The following is a 14804-nucleotide window of genomic DNA, read 5'->3' on the forward strand; positions in this document are numbered from 1 at the left end:
CCATTGAATTATGGTAATAACTTAATTTTAACCCTTGTTTTCTACGTATTCAGTAAATGGCGCTTGGCCCACTATGGTTCTGAACCCTTCAAATAACTTAAATTATATTATATAATATTACATATTATATTATATTATATTAGTATATATATATTATATCAGAAGTTACTGTAATAACATTATAGCATTATGTCCATCTAGAGAAACTACACTTTCCAATGGTGAAATAATAATTAATTATACAAAGCGGTTAATTTAGCTCCCGATATTACTTTATACAAACATAGAAACATTCTCTGTAGGCTATCTTTCATAGCTTTCGATTGTTGCTGTCCAAGGCCCCTTATAGACGAAGTCATTTGTTTTTTAATTCATTACACGGCCTTAGATGGCAGTTATTTTAATTTTAAAACTCATTTATCTCATTAAATATCAGTCCTATCAAAATTTTTGAAGGAATAAAACTTATCGCAAATTATTTTTAAAGAAACGTTTGTTATGTAACATTTTTCACAAAAATCAATAATAAGCGAGATATTTCGATTTATTTAATTCAGGCCCCCTTATAACCCCCTTTTTAAATAGTGTATTTTGAATGCCATATAGCCTAAAATCTAAGTTACAACGAACTTAATTTATATACCAATTTTCATCGAAATCCGTTCAGCCATTATCGCGTGAAAAGGAAACATACAGACAGACAGACAGATATACAAACAAAAATTTCAAAAAAGCGATTTTCGGTTTCAGGGTGGTTAATTATATATGTTAGGACCAATTATTTTTGGAAAATCGAAAATTACCAGAAAAATTTCGGCTGCAGATTTATTATTAGTATAGATTATTATTAAATTATTATTATTATTATTATTATTATTATTATTATTATTATTATTATTATTAGTATATATATGATATGTAAAAGAATAAGTTCTGACTGTTTATTATTTGCAGACGATTTAAAAATTTTTCGTACAATCAAAAGTAGTACTGACTGTCAATCACTTCAATGTGACATTAATTCAGTCGCTAAATGGTCGGAAGACAATGGTATGAAAATTAACGTATCCAAAACTAATGTAATAACCTTTTCTAGAAAAACTTCTTCACTGAAATTTAATTATTATCTAAATAATGTACTAATTAACAGAACGGATTGCGTAAAAGATTTGGGAATATTCTTTGACAGTAAATTGTATTTTCATAGTCACGTTGATTACATTTACAATCACGCAATCAGAATGCTAGGAATAATACGGTCAATAACTTATTCTTTTTCCACGCCCGATTCTCTTTTAATGCTATACTATACATTGGTGCGATCGAAACTCGAATATGCATCTGCAGTTTGGAACTCGATTACTACTACGGACTCGGCTAAATTAGAAAATATACAAAGAAAATTTATATCCTTATGTTCATTCAGATTTCTGCCCATTAATTCCGGGTATAGTTATGAGAGAAAATGTGAATATTTTAATTGTCAAAATCTATATGCTAGACGCCATGAGCTAGATTATCTGTTCTTTTGTAAAGTCCTCAAAGGTGATATATCCTGTGACTCTTTCTTAAACAATATTACCTTACGTATTCCAACAAAAGATATGAGAGCCCACAAACTTTTCTATATTAGAAATTCGAAATTTCTTTCACCAGTCTCCAGATGCATTAAAAATGCCAACATGCATGGCTGCGAATTCGATCCCTTCAATGTATAGACTTTGTTTGCTCTTGGCAACGATTTATCATTTATGTATTATTTTAGGCATTATACTCAATTAACATTGTCTCATAGTATTCTTAGTTATCCATTCTTCGTCATATTGTAATTAATTGTAATTGTATTTATGTGTAATAATTATTTTTGTTTTATGTTTTTTGTTATATTTGTGCTGAACTGTAATTGGCCACTGGCTGTTGTACAGCACATTAAATAAATAAATAAATAAATAAATAAATAAATAAATAAATAAATAAATAAATAAATAAATAAATTACTATATTTTATTACTTTATTTCCTCATTCTTAGATTCAATTTGATTTCTTTCTCCTAGTCATCACTCCTAATTAATATATTTCTCAATTTCATACAATTCCTGTTTTCATCTTCTCCATCCAGTTTTCTTCATGTTCCCTTCCTTCGTTTTGTTTATTTGTCTATTACCTTACTCCTTTCCTTTTCTTTTTCCTCTTTTCCTATACATTTCTTTCTGGATTTATTCATTTGTTCTTTTCTGTATCTCTACCTTACTTTTCTCCTCTCTTTTGTCAATATAAGTATATTTTTTCTTAAATGTTGGCGTAGGCTTGACTGGTGTCCATGGATTGTTGGTTTCCGGGCTTCTGCCGCGTTGCTCGGTTACTGGAGCTGACGTTTCGATCCTCTTGCTATAGTCGTCCTCAGAGCTGTGAAGCCCGGAAACCAACAGCCCAAATTTTTTCTTGATTTTAGTATTTATTTCTTTCTGTTTATTGACATATTCTTGTTCTTTCCTGTTTCTTTACTTCTTCCATTCTTCTGTCGTCCTCTTCATTTTCTACCGTTTATTTTGTAGGTTGTTCTCCCTTCCTTCTTAGGAATTTGCTGTCCTCTTTTTCGCCTGTCGTTTCGTTATATTTATTCATTCCTTTGTTTGTCTCATTATCTTATGGACTTTCCTTCGTTCTTTAGTCTTTCCTGTTATATTAATCTCAATCCTTTTGTTTTTTGTTTGTTGTTCATTTAATTTTCGTCTTGTCTCTTCTGCTGGCAGACTCAGACTGCACAGTCGCACTGCATAACAAGGACTGGTCGTTTGGGTTCTAACCCTGCAACCTTTTTCTCTCGTAATTTTCAGGCTTTTATTTCTTTCGTTCCACCTAAAAATGCCGTCGCGTTACAACCCCACAACACATGTTCCCAGCTCTTGTCGAGACACAACAAGTCCGAATCGACGTCTGTCACCGCACGCCAGAGCATCTCTAATTATGAAGACTACAAAGCCAGACCGAGTCGCCAAGCGGCACTGATTTAAATATATACCGGGATTTTATTAGGTGGCGCTACACGACTATATTGTACATATATTTGCATTTCAACTTCGTCTGTGCTAAGTCATTTACATGTCCATTTATGCGCCCACGTTCTTCCCCTTAACCGTTTAGTGCGGCGACTTCTCAGACGGGTTAATTTGCAAGCTAAAATAATCAAATTGTAATTCTTGAGTTCATGAGTTTTAATGAAAGAAGAGTGTCAATGGAAGAACAACTCACTGTTTTTTTCCTTAACGTAGCACTATTGACATCAACAATATTTCTCTGAATTAATTTAAGTGTTATGTAAAAACTTAAATAAAGAGTAGGCTATGTATAGGCCTACTTCTTTCGTACACAGAATAGGCCTATCCAAGCCTAGTCAATAGACGATCTTATATTGCAAGTATTATTCTATTCGTGGTTTAGTAATTACGAGATTTGATATTATATCCAAAATCCATTATTTCCAACCCCACTAAGGACGATAGATTTTTAAAGAGAGATGAAGCATTTTACACATTTTTTTTTTCCTTGGAGAAGAAGTGAATTCGATAGCCAACGCAATAATTATATGGATTGTGAATGAACAGTGTTCCTGAATGAGAATGTTTTGAGCAATTTTTTTTCCAGTTATTTCTCGTCCAAATCAAAATTAAACGTTGCTACTATCTTCGTCCCTTGACGCAGTTGCGTGGCGTAAACCGTCATTCCTTGGACTGCGAGTAGCAATACGGATTGGAAGCTGGTTCGTGTCTTCATCGGAGAAGAAATGTTCCCATTTAATTTTGGCCAGTGTATGAGACCGGTGCCCATCCACCGCCGTGACGAATTTGGAGAGCTACAGCGAGTAGGGAAATCCGGTTTCGCAAGCTAGCTGAAGTAGTTGGGTAGTGGGATTAGGCCTATCACACTGACCACATGTTATCCTCGTACTGATTAGATTGTCATTCACCTCTGCTGAGATGTGTGGACGTAAACCAGCAGTCGGCGGATATGCCGTGACCCTTCATGGGCTGTCACAGCACATCATTATTATTATTATTATTATTATTATTATTATTATTATTATCATTAGTGGACTGTAGCAGCAAATTTTGCTTGTTCATTTTCGACAAATATAATAATAATAATAATAATAATAATAATAATAGGCAAATAGTAGTAGTAGTAGTAGTAGTAATAATAATAGTAATAATAATAATAATAATAATAATAATAATAATAATAATAATGTCTCAGCAACATGCATAGACATTGCCGACCGCACGATCAGGGAGGCTCGCAATGCGTGCCCTTCAAGTCTTGGTCCATAGCTACAGTATTCCCTTATCTACTCCGCATTGTATTGTATGTCAGTAAGAAAGAAATGGAATGGAATGGAATTTAACTGAGGGGGGCACGGATGGCCCAGCACTGCGATCTATTGAGGTATATTGCTCTAACCCTCGATATGGAATGAGTTGCATGCCACAGATCCCCTACGCGCACCGCCCTAACCACATGACTCCCTTAGCGACCGGTCCCTACAGCCGACAGAATCCATATACCATTCCTGCTTCGGCAAATTCCCCCAAGGCTCCCCTATTGGTCCTGGGCGAAACTCCTCCCCCGAGTAGGTCCGCCTCGGGTGCCATTGCAGAAGCCATCCAACATCGCTGAACTACATTCCACGGAGGCCGGTCGAGAGAGTCAGCAGCGTCGGGAGGCCGCCGGTAGAGTGATCTGAAAAACCAGAAACGGGATGATGAGGAAAGAATGATGGGGGAGGAAAGGAAGTGATGAAGATAAATGGGGTACCAATCGGCTGATAAAGTTACCTGATATTCATCCATAGGAGTGAGGGAAAAACCCCGAAAAAATCTCCCCCAGACAACTCGTCCTAACCGGGAATCGAACCCGGAACCGCTGGGTTCGGAGTTAGACTCGCTAACCCCTAAGTTACAACGGTGGACATGTAAGTAAGAATAGATTAGGTTAAAACAGAAGAACAAAGGAAGAAATTATTTACTTTTATGCATATTGCAATGCTCTCTTCTAAAATTAACAGTAAAGAAAAATATCGCACATGCAACCTAGTAGTTGATACAGCGTCATTAAATAACCAACTAAAAACATTACTTCCGTCGGAGAAAGACATGTTAAAAATGTTATCGTCCTTTGAAACCCATTTTCCTCGGCCAGGTTGAAACCTGTGTACTATGGATTCAGCGACCAGAATAGTAACCAGACCACCAAGAACTTCAAAGTCCTTAATGAAAAGAAATGAAAGTAGCTGGAAGGAAAGGATAGAGAGTAAGAGAACAAAAAGAAGTGTGAAAAAGAAGGAACAATGTCTGGATCAAATAATTGCATCCCGAGCAGTAAAACTCAATCACACGCACCGTGGACTATGAAATTGAATGTACGGTGATAGATCATAGGACGATACAATCGCCGTCAAGGACATTCCTTCAAAGTATCGAACCCCCGAACTGCTGTCAGAGACGCCAATTTCCTCGACAGGTTTCGACACACCCACGCGTGTAATTAACAGATCCACCCCCGCACGCCCACGTAGCTCGAGCCGTCTCCGTCAGCTCCGCATCCATCATGTACCAGAATCACCGCCACACCTCTGTCAGCAGCTGGACAGCTCAAGTCTTTCGGGGTCAGTATACAAACAGCGAAAATCATCCTATTAAGCTAGTCACAGGCCTTGTGATGTGACCATTCCTATCTTTGTCTATCACTTTGTATCTTCATCGATTTTTATCAAACGAGGGCCATTTTAATTCAGTTTTGTCCAGTTGTATAAACAATTACCCTCATATTAAGGTATCAAATTAATCTTCAGTTAAACTTAACTGCGAAGTTTTGGTTATAATAAATACCAACTTCAGGCGATTTCGTCTTAACTTTCAGTTAAATATAACTGACGAATTTTCTCGACTTAATCATAGTAACTGAAGTTTGCAGAAAACACTTCCGAAAGAAAAGAAAACAAAAGTTTCTTCTTATATGTAAAATGGTGAGTGAAGTACATTTCATTGTAGTTAGATTTGAATTTGTTAATTTAATTTCCGATTATGGTGAATGATGTTATACCACTTTAAATATTTTTGGGGTTAAGTTAAATTAAAAATTAATATATTTATTTTGATAATTCAGGAACAGACATGGAAAACGGTGTAAGTGCCTCCGAGGTCAAATTTTTTTGTCGTGGAATGTGATATATGTAGCAGCACCAATGTCATAGTAATGGATATATGTGCCAAACATCTTTCCATATAGTCAAACGAGTGCATTCTAGATGACACTCGATAAAAGTCCCGTAGTGTAGTCCTGATGAAAGATATGTGCCACCTAGTGTATGTTCTGTGGAGGGTTACTCGCTGTGTTGATCTGCAGTGAATGTAGCGGTTTGTAGCATTTATCATGGATAATAACAGGCCACTAACTATAAAAGTATCTAAGGCAAAGAAGTGTGTAGAAAATAGGAAACTGCGGCAGCAAGGGAAGCCATACACAACTGCTAAGGGAAAGGGTTTGTAAAGCCATGGTTTCTGATGAGATGCAGGACATTGTAAGGTCGGCCGGAATTAAAAAACCATTTAAAGTGATTTCAATGAAATCTGAGGACTTCTTGGATGTTGCTTCGGAAGCTGATAGGGCTCTAAATACGTTAACATTGCGCATTACTCAAGTATCATGGATTCGAGTTGCTTGTGATCATCCAACATTGGTCCTTACCAGGAATAATTTAAGTGATTCTGAACAGTGGAAGCATGTCAGATTCTAAGAAGAGGACGAACACTGCAGTCTATTACAAATCTAGAGAAGTTTGCTATGCTGACTCCTAAGAACTCTTTAAAGGCAGAGAAGAAGAAAGACCTTCTGGCAATGCTAGATTTCATAGACACTAAGTACCATGGTTTTTATAAGGACCTGTGCCAGTAAGAAAAACAAACAGTTTCTCATGCTTACAAATCAAATTGTTAGTGTTCTACCTTTTAATATTCACAAATCACTCGACTGTTTGTACCGTTTTCAAGGAAATTATACATGGCACTTACATCATTGCCAAATTTTGATAATGTGGGAGCAAGTTACACTACATAATATTGTCAGTAATGGGTTGTTTCACAGCTCAATATGTTTGCAGGGAACTTAATTGGATGTTGAGACACTTTATGTTGAAAAAATTACATAGTAATTACAAGTATACAGTTTTTTTTTTGTTTTCCCACACGTTGTCATTTTGGCACATATACCGTTTTCATTGTCCAGTCCACAATTGGTATTAAATCAATATATAATGAAACAAAAATAAAGATTCCATAAAATAATAGTAATGTGAGATTTATGTTAATAGAGGTTAAGTAAGTAAGTAAGAGGTTTGATACAAGGATGCAGGCTGTCACCCATTTTATTTGATTTATATATGAATGAAGCACTGGAAATCTGGAGAACAAACAAATCTAAAGGAATACTGGTAAACAATGCGAACATACACACCATCCTTTTTGTGGATAACCAGGTACTTTTGGCGCAAAAAGATGATGATACGCACACATCTCTCACGAAATTAAATGATGTAATAAAGGAATATAATACGGAAATCTCAACAAAGAAAACAAATCAATGGCAACGATAGGGAACTAACAAACAAGAACAAAAAGAGCTATAGATAGAGAAATAATTAACAAGTCTCTACATATAAATATTTAGCTTCCACAATTTCAACTAACAACGTTAATGCAGATTTCGAAGAGAACAGAGTAAAATTCAATGAATTAAATTAATGGATCAAACATTTTGGTAAAAGTAGTCTATGTGGTAGTCTATGTGAAAGGAAATAAAACAATGTACTGTATATAAACTATAGTATCAAAAACAGGCATTCAAATATTCCAGGGAAACTTGGGCACTCAGAGCTTCAGATAAATCAAGATTAGAGGGCGGCACAGATGAGATTTTTACGATCCTTGCTTGGCTTGACGAGAAGAGACAGAATTTAAAATGCTGACATACGAGACCAATTGGGAGAAGAGAATATAGTTGATGATATTCGAAGACATCAGTCACGTGTTGAGAATGGTTCCTTCAAGATATCCTCGGCAAGCATTACTTCACAAGCCATCTGGACACAGAGATGTCGATTTTATCCTCGGTAGAGGTCTTGAAGGCCTAATTCTTGATTTGGGAGATGATGATGATGATTAATATATTTATTTCCAGATTTCTCATTATTCTGATATCTCATCTTATGATGATACTGAATTTCGCCGTGCTCCTCGTGTCCTTCACGAGCGAGAATATTCGTGTTCATTGAAGTTACAAAAATTTGTCTTCGGAAAACGTATTATTTGTTTTTCTTGTATTAAACTTTATGTTACCTTGTTAGCACGTTTCAGCCTGCTATTGGCCATCTTCAGAACTGGTTGTTGCTGGTCTTGGCACCTTTTGTTTTGTTTCCTGTGGGGGTGTATTTGTGTAGTGTAATGTGAGTCAAAGACATCAACACAGACATGGAAATTCTACACATCCAACCAAAAAGCCAAAAACTAAACACATTAGAACAATATGAAATATATACAGACACACAAAAACACATCCAAATGAAATTCTCAACACACAACTCAATTTCAGAACACACACACTCTTTGTCGCCGTTTTTAAGAGGATTCTTCTAGCTTTCTGGATCGTATTGTAACTATAGACTAAACGTGGATCCATCATTACGATTCAGAAACGAAAGAAGAGTAAAAAAATGGAAAAACACTCGTTTTCTTGTCCAAAGTTTTGGAGTTCAAAAATCGGCGTAAAATATCTTCACATCAGTGTTCTTTTAGATAAAAATGGAATAATTATGCTAGACTACTTAGAACAAGGTAAAACTATTTATCAATACTAGAAATAACCGTAGAAAGTTGAAGTATGCCATTTATTTGATAGAAACAGGTCACGAGTTGGGTCATAGTACTGATACCTTTAAAATTATAAAATCGTGTTATAAATAATAAATTATTAATAAATAGTGCAGAGGAGTTCTATATAACAAAGCAATATTTGCACGATGACATAATAATAAATCAGAATTTGGTTCACAATAATAATCCTTTGTATACTCTCTGACCCGCTTAAAAATAGTTCCCCATTCTAACATAATTAATATCAATACGCAGATATGAGAGCAGTGTGTATTTGGCAATACCAAGACATTCGAACACACACACGCTAGCAGACATCATCACATCACAGTCTTCATCATTATTACGTAAGTACAGATAAACACAGCGTAATACAAAAATCTGGTAACATTAACTGTTTTAATATACATATTTGTTACAGATATCAGAATTGAGCATATTGAGTTATTCACGATAAATACCAGTCAAGCTGCATCGTCATCTTATCTTCTCACGATAATATTAATACTTGATGAAGTTGAAACACAGTTGGACTTGAAATTTAGTAATACGATGGATTCTCATTGATTTTATATATGAAGGGTTCAGAGCCATAGTGGGCCAAGCGCCATTTATTAAAAACGGAGAAAGCAAGGGTTGAAGTTAAATTAATACCATAGTTTAATGAAGATTGACATATCATTTAACTTAGTTTTAATGGGTATACTTTATATTACTTGCTATATGTTTCCATTGAATTATGGTAATAACTTCATTTTAACCTTTGTTTTCTATAGTTTTAGTAAATGGCGCTTGGCCCACTATGGTTCTGAACCCTTCAAATATGACATCAACAGCCACAAGTTTTACCAGTTTTAAATAATCTTGCTCCCATTATAACAAAATTTAATGATTTTAACAAATTTTAATTAATCAATGTTTTTTCACAATTTAGAATGCAAAGTTATCACACACAGATCAGTAATTCTTAAAATATAATTGAGGGTATGATGGCAACAACCCACTCTTAATTCGCAATAATCGTATAACACACATTTTCTTAATATGTAGGTTACAATAATGTTAATATTTAATATTTGGTATATTTGATAATGTTATGTATTGCCTGATGATGCGCCATGAGGGCGAAAAGATTGCATTTATAAATAAATTCAGAACAAATGTTATATAAATAAATTTAGAACAAATGTTATATAATATAAGTTGTTTTTATATTTATTGAATGTTAAGTCATTAGAATTGATATATTAAAAACTTGATACAAGTATAAAGACAAAAAAAAAAAGAGAGAGACTGGTTTGAACATGCAAACAAAATGAATAACGATAGAATTCTCAGAAAATCTATTTCATTCTAAACCTACTGGAAGAAGACAGATTGGAAGACCGAGAGGAAGATGGGGAGATGGCTTACAAAATACATCCCTAATGACAACAGACCATGTGAACTATATATTGTGGCTGATGTCGACGATTATGAATTCCATTAATATTGATAATAGTCATAATAATAATAATCATCATCATCATAATCATAATAATCAACACGTTTATGAAAGACTGTATTAGGAACAACAGGTTACTTCCAGCTCACAAGACAAGCATAAAGGAAGATAATCAACAGTAATCTCACTAGAGATTTTGATTTATCTAGAGAAAAACAAAACTCGAGTGGGATTTAATTGACTATTACACGATCAGAAGAAAGTATATAAAGATTAGAAGTAACGAAGTACTCCAATACAGTAAAATATTAATTGACTTATGAAAATACAACACTGTCTTCAAATGTATTATTGTACCATCTTTAAATTACAAATATTACGCTAGATGGCAGTAGTGTGTTATGTTTAGCCGGTTTAGCTGTTTTCTTGTTATCAGTTGTGCCAACTATGGAATCTTCATTGAACTCTATGGACTGTTACTAGTCAAGAAGGCTTTGATGATTCAGTTTCATTTTTATTAAAAAGTTGCATTCAACTTATTCAGAATTTCCGAATGGTGCTCTTCATTTATTTGTAAATAGGATTTCAGGGAAGATGCATAGCTATGACCAGTGATCTTTATTAATTCTTGTTCTTGAATGCCAATGCGAGTCATATTTGAAAGTGCTGTGCATCGACTGGAGTGGTTTGTAATTTTCTGTTTTTTTTTTTTTTTTTTTTTTTTTTGACGTCCAGACCAATGCAGTTTGAAATGTTGGCAAACAAAGAAACAAATGCTAGGATAGTGATAAAAATAAACAAATGCTAGGGACGCAATAAAATTAAACAAATGCTAGGGACGCGATAAAATTGTGCGATAAGCAGCCATGATTGGTTGAAAGAAGTCCTTTCATACCGTTTTATTGGTCAAAAGTAGTATGACGTAGTAAAAGTGTAATAGTCATAAGGATAAATGACAGACTCCAATCTTTATGGAACAGAAAATAATATCTTTTTCCCTTCTGGGAATCGAAACAAGTCCCGGGATGTATAGATTTAATATGATATGTAGTCTATACAGTATGTACGCGCATGTAAAGAAAATAGTTCTAAGAAATCTGATCTTATAGTCTAGAAATGTCACTCTTAACAAGAACATGGCCGTCCAGTTAATCCGATCTCCTGAGTATTGCAAGTACGGTATTAGCGTGTAGAAATAAGAAACAAGAGATCTTATTCTGCAGTGAAGCAACCCGCAGTGCTCTCTGTCTGAAGAAGCTTGTTCTTCGTGGGTATTACGTTTCGCCGTGACAGTAAATCGTATGCGGTAATGGAAAAAGCTGGTATCAGAGGAAGTGGCTCTAATTGGAGAGAAATATTAACGTGGGTAAATTGTCAGGACAGTAAATCAGCGAGATAGTGCAGGAAGTGGCCAGTGGGCGTAAATCACGGCCATTTGTCCGTCACTATGGACGCGCACTCCCTTGCTGCAACAAGGACGTATCTCCACCGTCTTCGTTATTAATACTTCGGGCCTCGTCAGAATTTTTTATTTTGTTGCGATTATGATATAATTCTAAATAAGTAAGAGTTATAAGTCAGTTTATTTTAAAATAAACTTATAAAAGTACAAAACTGAGAACATTATGTTACCGGTAGTTATTTACATAGCCTAAATTATTTTTACAATTATGATGCAAATGTGTACAGTATGTACATTGTGGAAATAAAAGTACTAGGCATAGGAATTTAACGTAGGAAATCGATTATTTTTAAAAATTAACTAATCTTCTCTGTATGTTTCACGCGAAAATTTGTGAAAAGAAAAATGTTAAGGGACTAACAATACATCGAAATGCACTAACTACATTATTTTCTCAGTAATTTCAGATAAATTAATAATTAAGGGAAGATTGACTACCCTATGTCGACAATGCGCCAATACTTATGACTAGACTTCGTGGAATTGCCACGAGAATCGAGAGGTTTACTACGCACGCGGTATAGACTGTATGAGAAGGGGGCGTGCGAAGGATTGAGTATACCTCTGATGTAAACACTGAGCAGTATACTGCGGTTACAATAAAACCTGTATCCTGCATTCAAGAAATATAATGAATGATCATTGAAGTAGTAAATGTCTAAACATGTAAAAACACAATTATTTTGTATTGAGATATATTAACACTTAAATTTTTAATGTAAGATTCTCGCATCATCCTTGAATATGTGCATTGCAGTGAAGAGTTACGTACATTTTGAGCGACTGCAAAGTAATCTCCTCCGATGGTCACTTAAACAGTTTTTATATTTGGAAAATGTACGTTCTACATCACACGATATAATACGTGCATATTTGAAGGACGGAAAGTCACTACTTTTTAGTACACAACTTCAGACGTCTTGTCATGACCTGATAGTACATCATTTATAATACGAAGTTGTGAATAGGCAGAATTTTTAGCAATAATGTTTCTCAACTTACATTTCACTTTTTCTGAAATTAGTGAATTGTTATTTTGGATAACGATTTGTGATACTTTATCCACTATATTAAGGGCTTCTGAGAGTTGTAGTTTAGACGATTCTAACAGGATGATGCTTTTGGACACGATTTTAAAATTAGAATCAATGAACAGAATATCTTCCAATAGCTGTTCAGAAGGCAATGATTTTACAGCTGCAACAGCGGAATTGTCTGTGCTATCCAATGCATCAATTACCTCCATTATTTTTCTGTAATGTTCTGCATAATAATTAACAGAATCCGACCACGTTCCCCAACGGGTCAAGACTGGCTGCGGAAGTAAGGGTACTCCAGGGGCAATTATTTGTAACAGCAACACACTCATTGTAGTATGTTTGATTGAATTCTTGTCTGCACTGAACAAATGTTAAGCTTTGACTATTCCAACCACAGTAATGCAAAGCAAGTGCTTACATAAGTATACATTAGCTGTAGCTGCTCTTTGGTCATCAGCTCACTCTACTCCCTTTTACAAAAGAGAACACTTCCTCTTCCTATTCTTCGAATAACCTCTTTTAGAGAAATCAGAACTAATCTTTCCTTTCTCCCTCACTGCGTACACTATTCTCTTTAACATGTTTCGAGCTGTCCAGAAAGCTGAACAAATCCTTTGTCTTTCAATGCACATAAATTATTTTTATATTTAAGTATCTATTTGGACCGGTCACACCTCTTAACATGAACTGCTTATACTACGAGACCGGGAGGTCGCTCACCTCCTCTATACTACCGTACATCGGCAACCTGATTGCATGCTGCGTGTGGCAATTCAACGAAGTCTACTTATGACCTATTATCTCAGAAAGTACTGAAGATATACTGGATTTCTTACAGGATAAAGATAACTATTGTATAAGGTTTCTGAGCAAAACTCACGTAGGTCCACCAAGAAATACAAGTTTAAAAGTATTTAAATAACATTGGTCTTACTTTGTGACTTTTATGCAAATTACCCATTTTCCTCAGGAATTACAGAATGTAAGGGGTATAAGTGCCGTCCTTTTAACAGTCGCCGGGGACGGTCTACAGGATCAAAAAAAGTCCATACAACATAGGGTCAAAACTCGATAGTTTTCCCAACAAATATATTTCGTTCCTTATTTTATTTTCATTATACTGCTCATATCGTTACTAAAGTTACGAAAACAATTACATCAGTAGATACATCTAGCAAAGAGTTAATATTAGTTTAAATAAATATATGTGTGTTCTATTATGTTTTCGTGAAATTCGCATGCTTAAATTTGTTAATATTCTGGAGTGAGAGACTTGGCAACGTTTTCAGCAGGCAGTAGTCTGCACGGACGTAAGTACGGATCAGCTGAGTCCATAGCTCTACTGCCGAGCGGACGGTAGTACAGTACAGGGTATTCGATAATGTCAGTCACAGTTTAGAAATATCATATATTATTAATTTACGGAGAAAGTCGTCATAATTCAAGTGAGGCAAGAAGAATGTACAGTCAACGTTTTCCTCAAAGAAAGTTATCTAACCGGCAAACTTTTGTAGCAACGATTATTAGAAACTTGAAGTCTCTTACCCCGTTTCGAAAATCATACAACCAGGAATTTGTTTAAAAATGAGTCTGCTTTACGGAAGCGGGATAGATTAAAATGCTGCATCAGAAAATAGTCCGTGTGATTTTGTGCAGAAAACCATTATTGTTTACTTTTTAGACGTACAATTAAAAATAGAGCAATATTGTTAGGTACATAAAATGTAAATTTACCATAATGTTCTATTAATGAGATTGGAGGTTTCTATATGCCGCTTGTTTAATGTAAACAACAGTATTGTCATTGTCCGCTCCTGCATTAGAACAGAGCATCTGTTTTGTACCGATATGTCTGTACCCGCTTGTACTGTGTACGTCTAAACCCCCTCCTCCCCGCTTGAACTGTACTGTATACTTCTAAACTCCCTCCTCC

General features: G+C 35.0%; 1 protein-coding gene across 1 annotated transcript in view; it reads left to right on the forward strand.

The window, feature by feature from the left end:
- The window catches only part of Tmtc2 (Transmembrane O-mannosyltransferase targeting cadherins 2), a 1115694-nt gene that overhangs the window by 424728 nt on the left and 676162 nt on the right, over positions 1-14804 (forward strand). The window lies entirely within an intron of this gene.

The sequence above is a fragment of the Periplaneta americana genome, chromosome 9 (genome assembly GCF_040183065.1).
Source record: "Periplaneta americana isolate PAMFEO1 chromosome 9, P.americana_PAMFEO1_priV1, whole genome shotgun sequence".
NCBI lineage: Eukaryota > Metazoa > Arthropoda > Insecta > Blattodea > Blattidae > Periplaneta > Periplaneta americana.